At 43.3% G+C, this 19,597-nt stretch overlaps 1 long non-coding RNA gene across 1 annotated transcript in view; it reads right to left on the bottom strand.

Annotated features, from left to right (window-relative positions):
- The window catches only part of LOC143765026 (uncharacterized), a 54,003-nt gene extending 35,303 nt beyond the window's left edge, over positions 1–18,700 (bottom strand). Inside the window, exon 1 of the long non-coding RNA XR_013213316.1 lies at positions 18,592–18,700. This is a non-coding gene — a long non-coding RNA (uncharacterized LOC143765026). The remainder of the gene's footprint in view (positions 1–18,591) is intronic.
- Between the last annotated feature and the right edge of the window lie 897 nt (positions 18,701–19,597).

Genomic DNA, 19,597 nt, shown 5'->3' with positions numbered 1-19,597 from the left:
ACACACCCCTAACCCTAATCCCAACGGTAACCCTAACCACACCCCTAGCCCTGACACACCCATAATTCTAATCCCAACCCTAATCCAAACGTAAATGTAATCCAAACCCTAACCCTAACTTTAGCCCCAACCCTAACTTTAGCCCCAACCCTAACTTTACCTCCAACCCTAGCCCTAACCCTACCCCTAACCCTAACCCTAAACGTGACTGAAATACGTGGCACTGAAATACGTGGCACTTAAATAAGTGGCACTGAAATATGTGATATGTGGCACTTAAATACGTGGCACTGAAATACGTGGCACTGAAATACGTGGCACTGAAATACGTGGCACTGAAATACGTGGCACTGAAATACGTGATACGTGGCACTTAAATACGTGGCACTGAAATACGTGGCACTGAAATACGTGGCACTGAAATACGTGGCACTTAAATAAGTGGCACTGAAATATGTGATATGTGGCACTTAAATACGTGGCACTGAAATACGTGGCACTGAAATACGTGGCACTGAAATACGTGGCACTGAAATATGTGGCACTGAAATACGTGATACGTGGCACTTAAATACGTGGCACTGAAATACGTGGCACTGAAATACGTGGCACTGAAATACGTGGCACTGAAATACGTGGCACTGAAATACGTGGCACTGAAATACGTGGCACTTAAATAAGTGGCACTGAAATATGTGATATGTGGCACTTAAATACGTGGCACTGAAACACGTGGCACTGAAATACGTGATACGTGGCACTGAAATACGTGGCACTGAAATACGTGGCACTGAAATACGTGCAACTGAAATACGTGGTACTAAAATATGTGGCACTGAAATACGTGATACGTGGCACTGAAATACGTGGCACTGAAACACGTGGCACTGAAATACGTGATACGTGGCACTGAAATACATGGCACTGAAATACGTGGCACTGAAATATGTGGCACTGAAATACGTGGCACTGAAATACGTGGCACTATGACTGTCAGAAAATGTTCATTAAACGGTTAGGGGTGAGGTTAGGGGTAGAGTTAGGGTTAGGGTTTGGATCCCTTTATCACCTTGATGGTGGTGGGTGGCTTTTCAGTGTGTTTTCTGTTTTTTTCGATAAAAATGCATGCGTTTTTAACGCAAACAAACGCATGTGCTTAAAAACGCAAGAAAATACTGCAGGTTGTATTTCTGAAAATGAACGCATGCAGAAAAAAACCGCATGCGTTTGAAAACGCGACCAAACGCGTACAAAAAAACCGCATGCGTTTTCAATGTTAAATATAGGGAAAAAACGCATGCGTTTTTTTGTGCAAAAAACGCTGCAGACAAAAACGCAAGTGTGAAACCAGCGACGCTTTTTATAGCAAAAAAGTTTTTGCGTCTCCACATTTTGAGACCTATAATTTTTCCACATTTGCTCCACAGAGTCATGTGAGGTCTTGTTTTTTGCGGGACGAGTTGACGTTTTTATTGGTAACATTTTCGGACACGTGACCGTTTTTGATCGCTTTTTATTCCGATTTTTGTGAGGCAGAATGACCAAAAACCTGCTATTCATGAATTTCTTTTGGGAGAGGCGTTTATACCGTTCCGGGTTTGGTAAAATTGATAAAGCAGTTTTATTCGTCGGGTCAGTATGATTACAGCGATATCTCATTTATATCATTTTTTTTATGTTTTGGCGCTTTTATACGATAAAAACTATTTTATAGAAAAAATAATTATTTTGGTATCGCTTTATTCTCAGGACTATAACTTTTTTATTTTTTTGCTGATGATGCTGTATGGCGGCTTGTTTTTTGCGGGACAAGATGACGTTTTCAGCGGTACCATGGATATTTATATCAGTCTTTTTGATCGCGTGTTATTCCACTTTTTGTTTGGCGGTATGGTAATAAAGCGTTGTTTTTTGCCTCGTTTTTTTTTTTTTTTTCTTACGGTGTTTACTGAAGGGGTTAACTAGTGTGGCAGTTTTATAGGTTGGGTCGTTACGGACGTGGCGATACTAAATATGTGTACTTTTATTGTTTGTTTTTTTTTATTTAGATAAAGAAATGTATTTATGGGAATAATATATTTTTTTTTTTTTCATTATTTTGGAATATTTTTTTTAATTTTTTTTTACACATTTGGAATTTTTTTTTTTTACTTTTTTACTTTGCCCCAGGGGGGGACAATACAGATCGGTGATCTGCCAGTTTGCATAGCACTCTGACAGATCACCGATCTGCGAGAAGTACAGGCTGCTTCACAGTGCCTGCTCTGAGCAGGCTTCTGTGAAGCCACCTCCCTCCCTGCCGCGGCCATCTTGGATCCGGGTCTGGAGCAGGCAGGGAGGGAGGTAAGACCCTCGCAGCAACGCGATCACATCGCGTTGCTGCGGGGGGCTCAGGGAAGCCCGCAGGGAGCCCTCTCCCTGCGCGATGCTTCCCTGCATCGCCGGCACATCGCGATCATGTTTGATCGCGGTGTGCCGGGGGTTAATGTGCCGGGGGCGGTCCGTGACCGCTCCTGGCACATAGTGCCGGATGTCAGCTGCGATATGCAGCCGACACCCGGCCGCGATCGGCCGCGCTCCCCCCGTGAGCGCGGCCGATCGGCTATGACGTACTATCCCGTCGGCGGTCATACGGGCCCACCCCACCTCGACGGGATAGTACGTCAAATGTCGGGAAGGGGTTAATATTGCATGTTGCTCACTGGGTGATCTTCAAGGATTATCTTTCCCTTGGGAGCCTGCTATTGTTCATATCCCCATATTTAGTGGATATTGAATATGTGTGTTTGGGTATGTTTTTCATACTTTTTTAAAATGTTTTTATGTTTGTATGCACTTTAACTTGTTCTCAAATAAAGCATTGTTCACATTTAGCATTACGGCTGTGTTTGCACCTTCATTGCGCTTCTTTCTTCTTTTCTTTTTTGAAATTTTTTTCAGCCCATACACTTAGTGTATGGGAATTACAAGTCTAGGAGACCCGCTCCTTTGTAATGGGACAGTTTTTTTATGAGGCCCTCCTCCATGTTTCTTCCAGGTGGGATTGGGGTGCGTGCAAATTTGGGTCAAAGCGGCCCTTGCATTCGATGCATAAGGAAACAGTATGGCAGGACCAACTGAAGAATATTAAGTTGGTTTTCCTATGGCCATCCAGTACCTGGGTTCAGAGGCTTATTGGGGTGCATGAGACTTGATGGCAGGGCAGGCCTTGCATTCATTACAACATATTTTCAGGAAGCCCACCTGTGCCTCTCGTCAAAGGGGTATCGGGGTGCATTGTAATTGTTGGCAGCCCAGCCACTCACTGCATAGGCAATAACAGCATAGGCGACCCACTGTTTAATAATGGCTCTTTAAGAATATTAATGCCGCCTGATGCCCCTCTAAAAATAGACTTTGTGACTTTAAGAGTCCATCCTTCATAAATGAAACAAGATGTGTCTCCTTTTGTGTCACACACCACATGGCCAGCTAGGGTTATTAAATGTTACCATGACATTTCCCAGTGAATGCATTTGTATTGGTTGAAAGCAATGAAAAAATTGAAAAAAAGCATCAAAAACTCTGCGTGTGAACATATCCCAAGTGGTGGAGTAACATTTCGGTCTGGGGTTAATTATTTTGCCTTATATACAAGTCATTACCCTGGAAAGGATGTACCTTAACATATTTCCCAGCAAAATCCATTTTGGTTTTGTTTTTGTATGTTTTTTGGTGCACCTGTAAAAATGGTGTGAAACTCTGACAACATTGCTTACAGCTGTGACCAAGGAGTCAGAAATGCTTCCAGGGGCGATCCCCATGATGTCCCTGTGTAATTTGAGCAGTGTTTCCATCATTTTCAGACGTTTTTAGACCTTAAAGGGACCCCTGGGGGATAGCGGTAAAAATACTCAGGTTTCCTATAGACTTACATTGGGCTCGTTGCTCGGGTCGAGTACCCGAATATTCCAATTTGCTTTTTAATGATCGCTCATCACTAGTGTTGAGCGATACTGTCCGATACTTGAAAGTATCGGTATCGGAAAGTATCGGCCGATACCGGCAAAGTATCGGATCCAATCCGATACCGATACCAATACAAGTCAATGGGACTCAAGTATCGGACGGTATTCCTGATGGTTCCCAGGGTCTGAAGGAGAGGAAACTCTCCTTCAGGCCCTGGGATCCATATAAATGTGTAAAAGAAAGAATTAAAATAAAAAATATCGCTATACTCACCTGTCCGACGCAGCCTGGACCTCAGCGAGGGAACCGGCAGCGTTGTTTGTTTAAAATTTGCGCTTTTACTTGGTTACGTGAAGTCCCGGCTTGTGATTGGTCAGGGCGGCCATGTTGCCGGGACGCGGACCAATCACAGCAAGCCGTGACTAAATTACGTCACGGCTTGCTGTGATTGGTCCGCGTCCCGGCAACATGGCCGCCATTAACCAATCACAAGCCGGGACGTCACGGGAGGCTGGACACGCGCCCATTTTAAAAAGCGCGCGTGTCCAGCCTCCAGTGACGTCCCGGCTTATGATTGGTCACGGCGCCATGTTGCCGGGACGCGGACCAATCACAGCAAGCCGTGACGAAATTACGTCACGGCTTGCTGTGATTGGTCCGCGTCCCGGCAACATGGCCGCCATTAACCAATCACAAGCCGTGACGTCACGGGAGGCTGGACACGCGCGCTTTTTAAAATGGGCGCGTGTCCAGCCTCCCGGCTTGTGATTGGTTGACCGCGGTGCAACCAATCACAAGCCGGGACGTCACGGGAGGCTGGACACGCGCCCATTTTAAAAAGCGCGCGTGTCCAGCCTCCCGTGACGTCACGGCTTGTGATTGGTTAATGGCGGCCATGTTGCCGGGACGCGGACCAATCACAAAGCCGGGACGTAATTTTAAAATCCTTAAGGACCTGAAATTACGTCACGGCTTGCTGTGATTGGTTGCGTCTCCCATGTGACTGCGACGCAACCAATCACAACGCCGGAACGTAATTTTAAAATCCTGAAGGACCTGAAATTACGTCACGGCTTGCTGTGATTGGTTGCGTCCCGGTCACATGGGCGGCACGCAACCAATCACAAGCCGGGACTCACGTAAAGGAAAGAAAAGCGCGAATTTTAAACAAAGAACGCTGCCGCTTCCCTCGGTAAGGTGCAGGCTGCGTCGGAGAGGTGAGTATAGCAATATTTTTTATTTTAATTCTCTCTTTTACACATTTTTACATTAATGTTGTTTCGATACCGATACCCAATATCACAAAAATATCGGATCTCGGTATCGGAATTCCGATACAGCAAGTATCGGCCGATACCCGATACTTGCAGTATCGGAATGCTCAACACTACTCATCACTAATCATTATCACTTTATTTATCGCCTATCTTAAATAACTCACAGTATTGTTCAGGTTATTACGGTGAATGAATTAGCCAAAATATTTGTGGTCTTTACTGATTTGTGATGTTTTATTAAATAATAATAATAATTTTATTTCTATAGCGCCGACATATTCTGCAGCACTTTATATTTTAGAAGGGACTTGTGTAGACGATAGACATTACAGCATAACAATGAACACACAGATCAACAGATGCCAAGAGGAATGAGGGCCCTGCTCACAAGCTTACAATCTATGAGGAAAAAGGGGAGACACGAGAGGTGGATGGTAACAATTGCTTTCATTGTCCGGACCAGCCATAGTGTAAGGCTCGGGTGTTCATGTAAAGCTGCATGAACCGGTTATCAGCTTAAGTATGTAGCAGTACAGACACAGAGTGCTATTAGATGCATAAAGTGTGTGAGAACATGATGTGAGGAACCTGATTATGGTAAAAATTTTGAGTGGGCAACACAGGGATAGTTAGGTTAATGTGTTGAGGCGGTAGGCCAGTCTGAACAAATGCGTTTTTAGGGCACGCTTAAAACTGTGGGGTAGGGGATTAATCGAATTAACCTGGGTAGTGCATTTCAAAAAATAAAGTGTATTTCAAAAATGCCCTAGCTGCAATTATTTTGTACTGTCATTTTTAGGTAACTTTATTGAAAATATGACTGACTTTTACTTTTAAACTAATTTTTATATTTTATAATGTACTCGCAAATAATGATAGAAAATATCTGTAAATACTAGTACGTTATGCCTGTAAAGAAGAATACTGATGAGGTTTTTCAGCAGAGAATATCACTAGTTAGTGTTTCTTTCTTGCATACTGATTTTGAATGGCTTACTGTTATTGTTTCTGTCTTCCATACTAAGTTTGAATGGCTCACTGTTAGTGTTTCTGCCTTCCATACTAAGTTTGAATGGCTCACTGTTGGAATAAGTTTAAATGCAACAACTCCATTCCTGTTGTAGTCTGCATTGAATGTCTATGAGTGTTCATTTGTCAGCTATGCTGTGATTGTTAAAGTTTGTAAAAAAAAAAAAAAAGGTCTAAGGACACTCACTGATTGCATCAGTCTGCTGCTGTTTCCTTCACAGAGAGACATGTGTTACATGGACTAGATTATATCGGTAGTTACTGTCAAAGCTTTCTTATTTTGTTCCAGTTCAAGCTGCATATATTAAACACAGTTTGCCTTACGTTGGATTCTGCTGCTTATATGAAGTAACACGCGCTGCTGTGGTAATACTCCGGCTAACAGGTTATGGGCCCAGCCACCGGAAAGTAAATGGTAAAAAGCCCAGTCACCGGAATAAGCAGCGAGCCAAGCGCAGACAGCACAGAGGAACCCCCGGAATACAAGGACACCGGAACGCAAAGGTACCGAAGTGTACAGAGCACCGGACAGCGCAGCTTAAAGGGCCAGTAACAAACAAAAAAAAGAGGTACAAGAGACAAGAATGTCTACAGTAAGGAATGCAGTGAAGTACACAGTGCCAAGTCTCACAAATCACAATTACAGCTCCTGGAAATTCAAGGTAAAGATGTTACTTATAAGAGAGGGTACATGGAAATGTATTGAACAGCCTGTGCCTGACCCAGTACCGGGTGATTGGCTAGAGACTGATCAGAAAGCACAAAGCACTATTTCCCTCAGCATAGATGATAACCAGATTGTACATGTATGCAAATGTGATACTGCAAAGAAAATGTGGGAAGAATTACAGAAAGTGCATGAAAGGTCAAATCTCAGCAATAAGCTATATCTTATGAGAAAGCTGTATCAGTCTAAATTAAGTGATGGCCAGCATATGCAGGACTATATCAGAAACACCCTAGAGATTGTGGAGCGCCTAAGGGGTATTGGTGAAGAAATTAAAGATTTTCATGTTGCTGCATTACTATTAAGTGGTCTTCCAGAAAGTTATGACACGCTTGTGACTGCATTAGATGCCAGACCAGATGATGAACTCACACTAGAATATGTGAAAGGGAAACTTGCAGATGAATACAAGAGAAAGTCAGAGACTATTAGCAATAATATATGCAAAGCAGAAACAGCATTAAAGACACAGTACTTTTCTAAAGCTCAGAGTCATTTAAAGGAAACTCGTGAATGTTTTGTCTGTAAAAAGCCTGGTCACCTTAAAGCAGACTGCAGAGTGTGGAAAGCAAGAATGAATCAGTTTAAAAAGCAGGACAGTCATCAAAAGGTTAAAACAGCTGTAAAGAAGGAAGATGCATGTATTGCGACTGCATTTGGGGTCAGCACAAGCCCATATGCAAACCATGTTTGGTGTATTGACTCTGGAGCGACTGCTCACATGACACGTGATAAGGATTTCTTCATTAATCTAGATGAAAGCAAGTCTGAAAAGGTAATTTTAGCTAATGGTCACTATATGACATCAGAAGGAATAGGAGATGGTTATTTCCATTGTCAAGTTCAATCCTCAGCACAAGTCAGAAAAATCCCAGTTAAAGACGTGCTGTATGTTCCCAAACTTGAAAGTAACCTTTTATCTGTAAAGAAGCTTGCACAACAAGGAAATATAGTTACATTTAAGGATGACAGATGCATCATTTCAAAGAAGGGTCATACCCTTGCCGAAGGAAAAATCAAAGATGAACTTTATCAGCTGAAATGCAATGAAACTGTTTACAGTGCTAGACAAGATTTTCATAAGGACTGTATTCATGTGTGGCACAGACGCCTAGGCCACAGAGATCCAGAAGCAGTAAAGAAACTAGCTCAACTTGCAAATGGTATTGCAATCAACCAGTGTAATCAAACAATGAAGTGCACAAGTTGCCTAAAAGGGAAAATGTCCAGAAAATCGTTTCCTAAAGTAAGCACTACTAAATCTGCACAGATACTGGATTTGATACATACAGATGTGTGTGGTCCAATGAGTGTTCTTACTCCCAGCAAGAAGAGATATTTTCTCACATTCATTGATGATTATTCCAGATATACTGTTACTTACCTACTTCAAAGTAAAGATGAAGTTCCACAGAAACTTGAAGAATATCTTGCTGCAGTTCTTAACAAATTTGGAAGAATACCAAAGGTACTGCGAGCAGATAATGGAACTGAATATACAAGTGGTAAAGTGCAAACCATCCTGAAAAAGAATGGAATCGTGTTCCAGACAACCGTTCCATACAACCCAGAGCAGAATGGCACAGCAGAGAGAAAGAACCGAACTCTTTGTGAAAGTGGAAGAAGTATGCTATTTGATGGAAACCTACCTACAACATATTGGGGAGAAGCCATCATGACTGCTACCTATCTTCAAAATCGACTGCCAAGTAAAGCTACAAGTAAAACTCCGTATGAGCTATGGAACTGTGAGAAGCCCAACCTGAAGCATCTCAGGATATTCGGAAGCAAAACTTTTGTGCATGTTCCCAAAGAAAAACGTTCTAAGTGGGAATCTCATGCAAAGGAAGGAGTTCTTGTGGGGTACAGTGAAACTCAGAAAGGATACAGAATCCTGCATCCACAGACCAACACAGTAACAATCAGCAGAGATGTAGTGATTGATGAAAACTCAGTATCGCTCAAATTTCATGAGGTTACGCAAATAATTCAACCTAAGGAACAAGAATTTCAGTCAGTGATTCCAGACATTGAAGAGAATCTCAAAGAAAATAGTGAAGTCTGGATATGCTCTGAAAGTACTGAAAAAGAAACAGAAGAACCAAGCCAACCTCAGGAGATCAGAAGATCAGAAAGATCAAATAAAGGAATTCCAGCTAAACGCCTTTCTTATATGGTCAGATCAATTCCAGAAGAAGAGCCACAGTCATGGCAGGAAATGCAAAAACTGCCTATTCATAAGAAGCAAAAATGGATAAAAGCTGCTGATGAAGAAATGGAATCCCTTCATAAGCTCAAAACATGGGAGCTCACAGAGCTACCTCAAGGCAAGAAAGCAATTGGATGTAAGTGGGTCTTTAAGAACAAATATGACTCCGAAGGTAATATTCACCGTTTTAAAGCAAGATTGGTCGCAAAAGGATATTCACAAAAATATGGTGAAGATTATGATGCTACTTTTGCTCCAGTTGCCAAGCAAACTACATTCAGAACTTTATTATCCATAGCTGCTGTTCAGCAGATGAAAGTAAGACATTTTGACATCAAAACAGCCTTTCTACATGGAGACATTGAAGAAGAGCTGTACATGACTCAACCAGAAGGCTATGTTAAAAGGGGTAAAGAGAACCTTGTTTGCAGAATGCAAAAATCTCTCTACGGCCTTAAGCAATCAGCAAGAGCATGGAACACTAAGATGAACAAAGTGTTAATCGACGAAGGATTTAAAAGGTCTCAAGCGGATCCATGTTTGTATACAAAAAGTGTATCACAAGATTGGATGTATGTTATTCTATATGTGGATGATGTAATAATAGCGCATCAAGAAGAGAGAGAAATTTCAAAACTAGGTCAAATTCTGAACAAGCATTTCGAGACCAAGGACCTTGGAGATGTGACATACTATTTGGGAATCCAAATCCAGAGAGAGGAAGATGGAAGTTTTCTTCTTAATCAAAATTCTAAAATCTCCACAGTTCTAAACCAGTTTGGAATGTCAGAAGCCAAAGGCATATTAACTCCAATGGATCCATCTTACCTAAAATTGGAAGGAGAAGAAGATCTGCTACCCACAAATGACAGTTACAGACAAGCAGTGGGGGCACTTCTATACATAGCAACCACAACCCGTCCAGATATCTCAGCCACAGTGGGAATTCTCTGCCGACGTGTAAGCAAGCCACGCCAAAGAGATTGGAATGTGTCATGATCTCTGCAGGCAGAGATCATAGCAAGCCTATAGAGGGACAAGCTCTCGGAAGATGGAACTATACTGACCATGAACTAAGCCTGCCGCGCAACTAGAAATAGCCAGGTAGCATTTCCTATTTATCGCTAGATGCCCAGCTCTGGCCTAAGACCTAAATAGCTAGCAGAGGGAAATATAAGACCTGGCTCACCTCTAGAGAAATATTCCAAAGAAGACAGTAGCCCCCCACATATAATGACGGTGAGTTCAGATGAAACAACAAACGCAGCAGGAAAATAGTCTTAGCAAATTTGAGGTCCGCTTACTAGATAGCAGAAGACAGATAGTATACTTTCATGGTCAGCAGAAAAACACTAACAAAACACCATCCAGAGATTACCTTAAACTCTGGCATTAACTCATAACGCCAGAGTAGCAATCCCTGATCAACGAGAGCTTTCCAGACACAGTAACAAAACTTCAGCTGTGAACTGGAACAAATAGGCAAAACAAAACATGGACAAAAGTCCAACTTATCTAGTAGTTGTCTAGAAGCAGGAACAAGCACTGAGAGGCATCAGATAACATTGTTGACCGGCAAGAAACCACCAGAGAAATGAGCTTAAATAGCGACACCCACTACTGATGGAATCAGGTGAAACAGGAAAGAGGATGACAAGTCCAATTCCACAAGCGGCCACCGGGGGAGCCCAGAATCCAAATTCACAACAGTACCCCCCCCTCAAGGAGGGGGCACCGAACCCTCACCAGATCCACCAGGGCGACCAGGATGAGCCCTATGGAAGGCACGAACAAGATCAGAAGCATGAACATCAGATGCATTGACCCAAGAATTATCCTCCTGGCCGTAACCCTTCCAGTTGACCAGATACTGGAGTTTCCGTCTGGAAACACGAGAGTCCAAAATTTTCTCCACAACGTACTCCAACTCACCCTCAACCAACACCGGAGCAGGAGGCTCAACTGAAGGTACAACAGGTACCTCATACCTGCGCAATAACGACCGATGAAAAACGTTATGAATGGAAAAGGACACAGGGAGGTCCAAACGGAAAGAAACAGGATTAAGAATCTCCAATATTCTATAAGGGCCGATGAACCGAGGTTTAAACTTAGGAGAAGAGACCCTCATAGGGACAAAACGAGAAGACAACCACACTAAATCTCCAACACAAAGCCGAGAACCAACACGACGATGACGGTTGGCAAAACGCTGAGTCTTCTCCTGGGACAACTTCAAATTGTCCATAACCTGCCCCCAGATGTGATGCAATCTCTCTACCACCGCATCCACTCCAGGACAATCCGAGGATTCCACCTGACCGGAGGAAAATCGAGGGTGAAACCCCGAATTACAGAAAAACGGGGACACCAAGGTGGAAGAACTGGCCCGATTATTGAGGGCGAACTCTGCCAATGGCAAAAAAGCAACCCAATCATCCTGGTCAGCAGAGACAAAACACCTCAGATATGTCTCAAGGGTCTGATTAGTCCGCTCGGTCTGGCCATTAGTCTGAGGGTGAAAAGCAGATGAAAAAGACAAATCTATGCCCATCCTAGCACAGAATGCCCGCCAAAATCTAGACACAAATTGGGTACCTCTGTCAGAAACAATATTCTCAGGAATACCGTGCAATCGGACAACATTCTGAAAAAACAGAGGAACCAACTCAGAAGAAGAAGGCAACTTGGGCAGAGGAACCAAATGGACCATTTTAGAGAAACGGTCACAGACCACCCAGATGACAGACATCTTCTGGGAAACAGGCAGATCTGAAATAAAATCCATCGAGATGTGTGTCCAAGGCCTCTTAGGAATAGGCAAGGGCAACAGCAGTCCGCTAGCCCGAGAACTACAAGACTTGGCCCGAGCACAAACGTCACATGACTGCACAAAGACTCGCACATCTCGTGACAAAGAAGGCCACCAGAAGGATCTTGCCACCAAATCCCTGGTACCAAAAATTCCGGGATGACCTGCCAATGCAGAAGAATGTACCTCAGAGATGACTCTGCTGGTCCAATCATCCGGAACAAACAGTCTATCAGGCGGACAACGATCCGGTCTATCCGCCTGAAACTCTTGCAAGGACCGCCGCAGATCAGGAGAAACGGCCGACAAAATTACTCCCTCCCTAAGGATACCTGTGGGTTCAGAATTACCAGGAGAGTCCGGGTCAAAACTCCTAGAAAGGGCATCTGCCTTAACATTCTTAGAACCCGGTAGGTATGACACCACAAAATTAAAGCGAGAAAAAAATAAAGACCAGCGCGCCTGTCTAGGATTCAGGCGTCTGGCAGTCTCAAGATAAATCAAATTTTTGTGGTCAGTCAATACCACCACCTGATGTCTAGCCCCCTCGAGCCAATGGCGCCACTCCTCAAACGCCCACTTCATGGCCAAAAGCTCCCGATTCCCAACATCATAATTCCGCTCTGCGGGCGAAAATTTGCGAGAAAAGAAGGCACAAGGCCTAATGACGGAGCAGTCGGAACCTTTCTGCGACAACACTGCCCCAGCTCCGATCTCCGAAGCGTCAACCTCAACCTGAAAAGGCAGATTCACATCAGGCTGACGCAACACAGGGGCAGAGGCAAAACGGCGCTTAAGCTCCTGAAAGGCCTCCACAGCATGAGGGGACCAATTAGCAACATCAGCGCCTTGTCTGGTCAAATCAGTCAGTGGTTTAACGACATCCGAAAAACCAGCAATAAATCGGCGGTAAAAGTTGGCAAAGCCCAAAAATCTCTGAAGACCCTTAAGAGAGGAGGGCTGAGTCCAGTCACAAATAGCTTGCACCTTGACGGGATCCATCTCAATGGAAGAGGGAGAAAAAATATACCCCAAAAAAGAAATTTTCTGGACCCCAAAAACGCACTTAGACCCCTTCACACATAAAGAATTAGACCGCAGAACCTGAAAAACTCTCCTGACCTGCTGGACATGAGAGTCCCAGTCATCAGAAAAAATCAGAATATCATCCAGATATATTATCATAAATTTATCCAGAAAATCGCGGAAAATATCATGCATAAAAGACTGGAAAACTGAAGGGGCATTAGAAAGACCAAAAGGCATGACCAAATACTCAAAGTGGCCCTCGGGCGTATTAAATGCGGTCTTCCACTCATCCCCCTGCCTGATCCGCACCAAATTATACGCCCCACGAAGATCAATTTTAGAGAACCACTTAGCACCCTCTATACGAGCAAACAAATCAGTAAGCAATGGCAATGGGTATTGATACTTAACAGTGATCTTATTCAGAAGCCGATAATCAATACATGGTCTCAAAGAGCCGTCTTTTTTTGAGACAAAGAAAAACCCAGCTCCCAAGGGAGAAGAAGATGGACGAATATGTCCCTTTTCCAAAGACTCCTTTATATATTCCCGCATAGCAGCATGTTCCGGCACAGACAAATTAAACAAACGACCCTTTGGATATTTACAACCCGGTATCAAATCTATGGCACAATCGCACTCACGGTGCGGAGGTAACGACCCAAGCTTGGGTTCGTCAAAGACGTCTTGATAATCAGAGAGGAACTCAGGGACTTCAGAGGGAATGGACGACGAAATAGAAACCAAAGGTACGTCCCCATGAATACCCTTACATCCCCAGCTCAACACAGACATTGCTCTCCAGTCCAAGACTGGGTTGTGAGACTGCAACCATGGCAATCCCAGTACCAAATCGTCATGTAAATTATACAGCACCAGGAAACGAATAATCTCCTGGTGATCCGGATTGATACGCATGGTTACTTGTGTCCAGTATTGTGGTTTATTATTAGCCAATGGGGTGGAGTCAATCCCCTTCAGAGGAATAAGAGTCTCCAAAGGCTCTAAATCAAAACCACAACGATTGGCAAAGGACCAATCCATAAGACTCAGAGCGGCGCCAGAGTCAACATAGGCGTCCGTGGCAATGGATGACAAAGAGCAAATCAGGGTTACAGACAAAATAAACTTAGACTGAATGGTGCTAATGGAAACAGACTTATCAAGCTTCTTTGTACGCCTAGAGCATGCCGATATAACATGAGTAGAATCCCCACAATAGAAACACAATCCATTCTTCCGTCTAAAATTCTGTCGCTCGCTCCTGGACAGAATTCTATCACACTGCATACTTTCTGGCGTCTTTTCCATAGACACCGCCAGATGGTGCACCGGTTTGCGCTCCCGCAGACGCCTATCAATCTGAATAGCCATTGTCATGGACTCATTCAGACCTGCAGGCAAAGGGAACCCCACCATAACATCCTTAACGGCATCAGAGAGACCTTCTCTGAAAGTTGCCGCCAAGGCGCACTCATTCCACTGAGTAAGCACAGACCATTTACGGAATTTTTGGCAGAAAACTTCAGCTTCGTCTTGCCCCTGAGATAGTGCCATCAAAGTTTTTTCTGCCTGAAGTTCCAAATGAGGTTCCTCATAAAGCAAGCCCAAGGCCAGAAAAAACGCATCCACATCGCGTAACGCAGGATCCCCTGCTGGCAATGAGAAGGCCCAATCTTGAGGGTCACCCCTGAGCAAGGAAATCACAATCCTAACCTGCTGAGCAGGGTCTCCAGCTGAACGAGACTTCAGGGACAAATAAAGCTTACAATTATTTCGGAAATTCTGGAAGCTAGCTCTATTCCCTGTGAAGAACTCCGGCAAAGGAATTCTCGGCTCAGATACCGGAGCATGTACCACAAAATCTTGTAAATTTTGTACTTTCGTGATGAGATTATTCAAACCCGCAGTTACACTCTGGAGATCCATTATTGTCAGGTGCACACAGAGCATACAGAGATTAGGAGGAGAGAGAGAAAAAAGACTGCAGCAAGGCAGACTGGAGGAGAAAAAAAAAAAAAAAAAAAAAAAAAATTCCAGCAGACTTCTTATAACTCTCCTTTCTCAACCAGGGTCTTTAACACTTTATGGGCCGGTCAAACTGTCATGATCTCTGCAGGCAGAGATCATAGCAAGCCTATAGAGGGACAAGCTCTCGGAAGATGGAACTATACTGACCATGAACTAAGCCTGCCGCGCAACTAGAAATAGCCAGGTAGCATTTCCTATTTATCGCTAGATGCCCAGCTCTGGCCTAAGACCTAAATAGCTAGCAGAGGGAAATATAAGACCTGGCTCACCTCTAGAGAAATATTCCAAAGAAGACAGTAGCCCCCCACATATAATGACGGTGAGTTCAGATGAAACAACAAACGCAGCAGGAAAATAGTCTTAGCAAATTTGAGGTCCGCTTACTAGATAGCAGAAGACAGATAGTATACTTTCATGGTCAGCAGAAAAACACTAACAAAACACCATCCAGAGATTACCTTAAACTCTGGCATTAACTCATAACGCCAGAGTAGCAATCCCTGATCAACGAGAGCTTTCCAGACACAGTAACAAAACTTCAGCTGTGAACTGGAACAAATAGGCAAAACAAAACATGGACAAAAGTCCAACTTATCTAGTAGTTGTCTAGAAGCAGGAACAAGCACTGAGAGGCATCAGATAACATTGTTGACCGGCAAGAAACCACCAGAGAAATGAGCTTAAATAGCGACACCCACTACTGATGGAATCAGGTGAAACAGGAAAGAGGATGACAAGTCCAATTCCACAAGCGGCCACCGGGGGAGCCCAGAATCCAAATTCACAACAGGAATGCAATTAAGAGACTTCTTCAGTATCTTAAGGCAACCCAAGAGTTAAGTCTAAAGATTTCTGCATCAGGAGATCTAATTCTCAGAGGATATGTAGATGCAGATTGGGCTGGAGACTCAAGTGATCGAAGATCAACAAGTGGTTACTTGTTCAAGTTAGGACACACTTCAATCTCATGGTCGAGTAGAAAACAAGTGTCAGTTGCATTGTCTTCTACAGAAGCAGAATATACATCAGCTGCTCATGCAAGTCAAGAGTTAATTTGGTTGAAGCAACTTTTGGAAGAATTCGGCAAACCACTAGCTGAACCAACTGTTATCTATGAGGACAACCAAGGATGTATCAAGCTCGCCAGCAGTGAAAGGATAAGTGCAAGAACAAAGCACATTGATGTTAAACATCATCACTTGCGTGACTTAGTAGAGCGTGAAGTTCTAAAGTTTGTTTACTGTGAATCTGACAAGATGTTAGCAGATGTTTTGACAAAGCCATTGTCAAGAGCCAAGTTTGAAGAATTCAGAACTGCAATGGGACTAACAGGATAAGCAGTTGTTGAGTGGGGGTGTTGGAATAAGTTTAAATGCAACAACTCCATTCCTGTTGTAGTCTGCATTGAATGTCTATGAGTGTTCATTTGTCAGCTATGCTGTGATTGTTAAAGTTTGTAAAAAAAAAAAAAAAGGTCTAAGGACACTCACTGATTGCATCAGTCTGCTGCTGTTTCCTTCACAGAGAGACATGTGTTACATGGACTAGATTATATCGGTAGTTACTGTCAAAGCTTTCTTATTTTGTTCCAGTTCAAGCTGCATATATTAAACACAGTTTGCCTTACGTTGGATTCTGCTGCTTATATGAAGTAACACGCGCTGCTGTGGTAATACTCCGGCTAACACTCACTGTTAGTGTTTCTGCCTTCCATACTAAGTTTGAATGGCTCACTGTTAGCGTTTCTGCCTTCCATACTAAGTATGAATGGCTCACTGTTAGTGTTTCTGCCTTCCATACTAAGTTTGAATGGCTCACTGTTGGTGTTTCTGCCTTCCATACTGAGTTTGACTGGCTCACTGTTAGTGTTTCTGCCTTCCATACTGAGATTGAATGACTCGTCTGTTAATGTTTCTGCCTTCCATACTGAGCTTGAATGGCTCACTGTTAGTGTTTCTGCCTTCCATACTAAGTATGAATGGCTCACTGTTAGTGTTTATGCCTTCCATACTGAGTTTGAATTTGTCACTGTGAGTGTTTCTGCCTTCCATACTGAGTTTGAATGGCTCACTGTTAGTGTTTCTGCCTTCCATACCGAGTTTGAATCCTAAGCTGCAAAAAGAGGCTGTAAATTAATTAAATATATCACTGCAGCTCACTGAGACTGCCGTATTTTGTAGGTCAGACAGATCTATAAGTTAAATGATAATCTGATGACATATAACAACCACTCCTGGATTGGCACAGATCACAACCTTTACAGGACCCAAAAACCTTGGAGCCTCTGTGTCCTGCATTGCCTGCACAGGCATAATGTCTGTCCCTGCACACATCTATCCTCCTATCTAGCTATTTCTTATCGTATAAACAGTATTTTCCCTTCTGACATTGAATTGAAGAAGAAAGAATATATACTAATGTTAAGACATTTTTCTTCTTTTTTTTCCTTACAATGTAGCACCATATAATTTACTTTTACTTACGAGCAATTTTCCTCCAAACTAATTGAGCATGATGATAGGTATACGGAACAATGGAAGAACAACTTCCTTCGTGTGTATTATTAGAAAAAGTGATTTCAGGATTGCAGGGATGATTCTTACAAATAGTTTTAATACAGTACATGGCTACAAATTATATACACTTTTTTTTACCGCTTTCATTCCAAGGTGATAGGATGTGGGCTGCAGAATACAATTCACTCCCCAAAGGAAAAAAAAAGTTAAAAATAGAAAATGGCAGGCTGTCAGATACTGCAGAAAAGCAAGTATTTGTCTGTTTCTCAGAATTCCTTAATTCCTTTCCCCAAATCTCAAAATCCATAGTCAAAGAATGTAGTATTTCACAGTCTGTGTAAGGGTCTAAGGGGTAAAGTTTCTCCTTGTGGAGAGTGACATACCAGGTCTGGCTTGTCAAGGTACGGACGCTTATTCGCCATGCAATGCTCCTCTGGGAAATTTTATATGCAAATTGCCTCTTCAGAGAGAAAGAGGACTTGAAATTTGGCTTGTATCCTAAGTCATATTGCAAGGCTCGTTAAAGGGTTAATTGTGACTTGTAGGATTGCTACTTCCAACAGGTGGCACTGTAGCATTCAAGTGCTCTTTCTCTCTGAAGAGGCAATTTGCATACAGTCTGTTCAGTATTTTATTAGCCATCCTTCAGTTTGTGCTCCAGAGCTGTGCTTCCCAGTACAACCACGAAGCTCTACCAGTTTAGCATACTGACCAACCATATGAGCCAACACATCACATCTCAAAATATACAGACCCTTACATGAAAACAGACCTCTAAATCCAGCTTTCAAACCTGACCCCCTAAATACAGACCATCCAAACTCCTTAAAAAGTTGCTCAACCAAGACCAAACTTTGCAGATATTCAGCAATTTGTTCAAGTTTTCCAAGAAATCCAATTTGTATCGAATTTGATATGAATTGATCATACTCCGTTATCCTTGCAACATAATATTCCAGAGGAGTAACCACGGAGTGGAAAAAAACAACCATGGCATTCAATTGTCCAGTTACCACAGCCTCCTGTCTGGTCCTACACGCAGCTCTTTATGACTTCTTTTTTGTACCATATATCCTCTTCCTACATCTCCATTTTACTCTGCTGGTGCCATCTTGGTCTCTGTTGTCCTTGTGAGGTCATAATGTTGTGGTATTAAGCTGTTTATTGTGACATCAACTCGGCTCCAGAAGCCCCGGCACATAGTCAAGATGCAGGAAAAAAATGTTGCACTTGATATAAGGGAGTAGTGAGGATTAGAGTGGTGAGGGGTGGGAATGGGAGTGGTGAGGATGGGAGTGGTGAGGATGGTAGTTGGTGAGGCTGAGAGTGGTCAAGCGCCATCTTCCTCAGTGCTGACTGGACTTTGTACCGGGCCTCTGACTTGAATGCGGTCGCTGGTGGGGTTGCCTCTCACATAGTCGCGATCTGTTGCATCAACAGGTTATTTGTCTGCTGCTGTTGCTGATTAAATATCTCCTGCCTTTGCTGCTGCTCTTGCTGCTGCCGCTGACATTGCAGCTGCTGCTGGTGCTGCTCATGTAGCCACTGCTGAGCGAGGACCAACTGCTTCAAAAGCTCCTCCATCTTGTCAGCAGGTTTCAGCTGTAGCGTTGCCGGCTTTATGACTGACATGCAGCACACTTGGGGGTATGCCTCAGTTCACATTGACTGCATTCTCAAACCATATGTGGTCCACGCTATGCAGAGATGAGGCAGTGAGCAAGGAAAGTTCAAAGTAAATGTAGGTTTAATGTCCAAAAACTTATAAACAAAAGAAACGGTATCCTCAGGATTGCAGCCAGGAAACAAACAGTTCATAAATGTGTCCTGTTGCCGAGGGTGACTGCACCACTGTATTATGCTGCGGGGTGCCAGGAGTTCACTCCATTGGGCTCTGTGTTCCCTCACATAGGCAGCGCTTTTACAGAGCTGTCTGCTCTACACAATGCAAACTCCACACTGACACACCCAACCCTCTGCTGCAAGGGTTTGTAAAATAACCTGTGGCCGTAGGCCCCT

Source organism: Ranitomeya variabilis, chromosome 1, assembly GCF_051348905.1.
Source record: "Ranitomeya variabilis isolate aRanVar5 chromosome 1, aRanVar5.hap1, whole genome shotgun sequence".
In the NCBI taxonomy this organism is placed as follows: domain Eukaryota; kingdom Metazoa; phylum Chordata; class Amphibia; order Anura; family Dendrobatidae; genus Ranitomeya; species Ranitomeya variabilis.
Note: the sequence above shows the minus strand (reverse complement) of the source record. Positions and strands in the feature narration are given on the sequence as shown.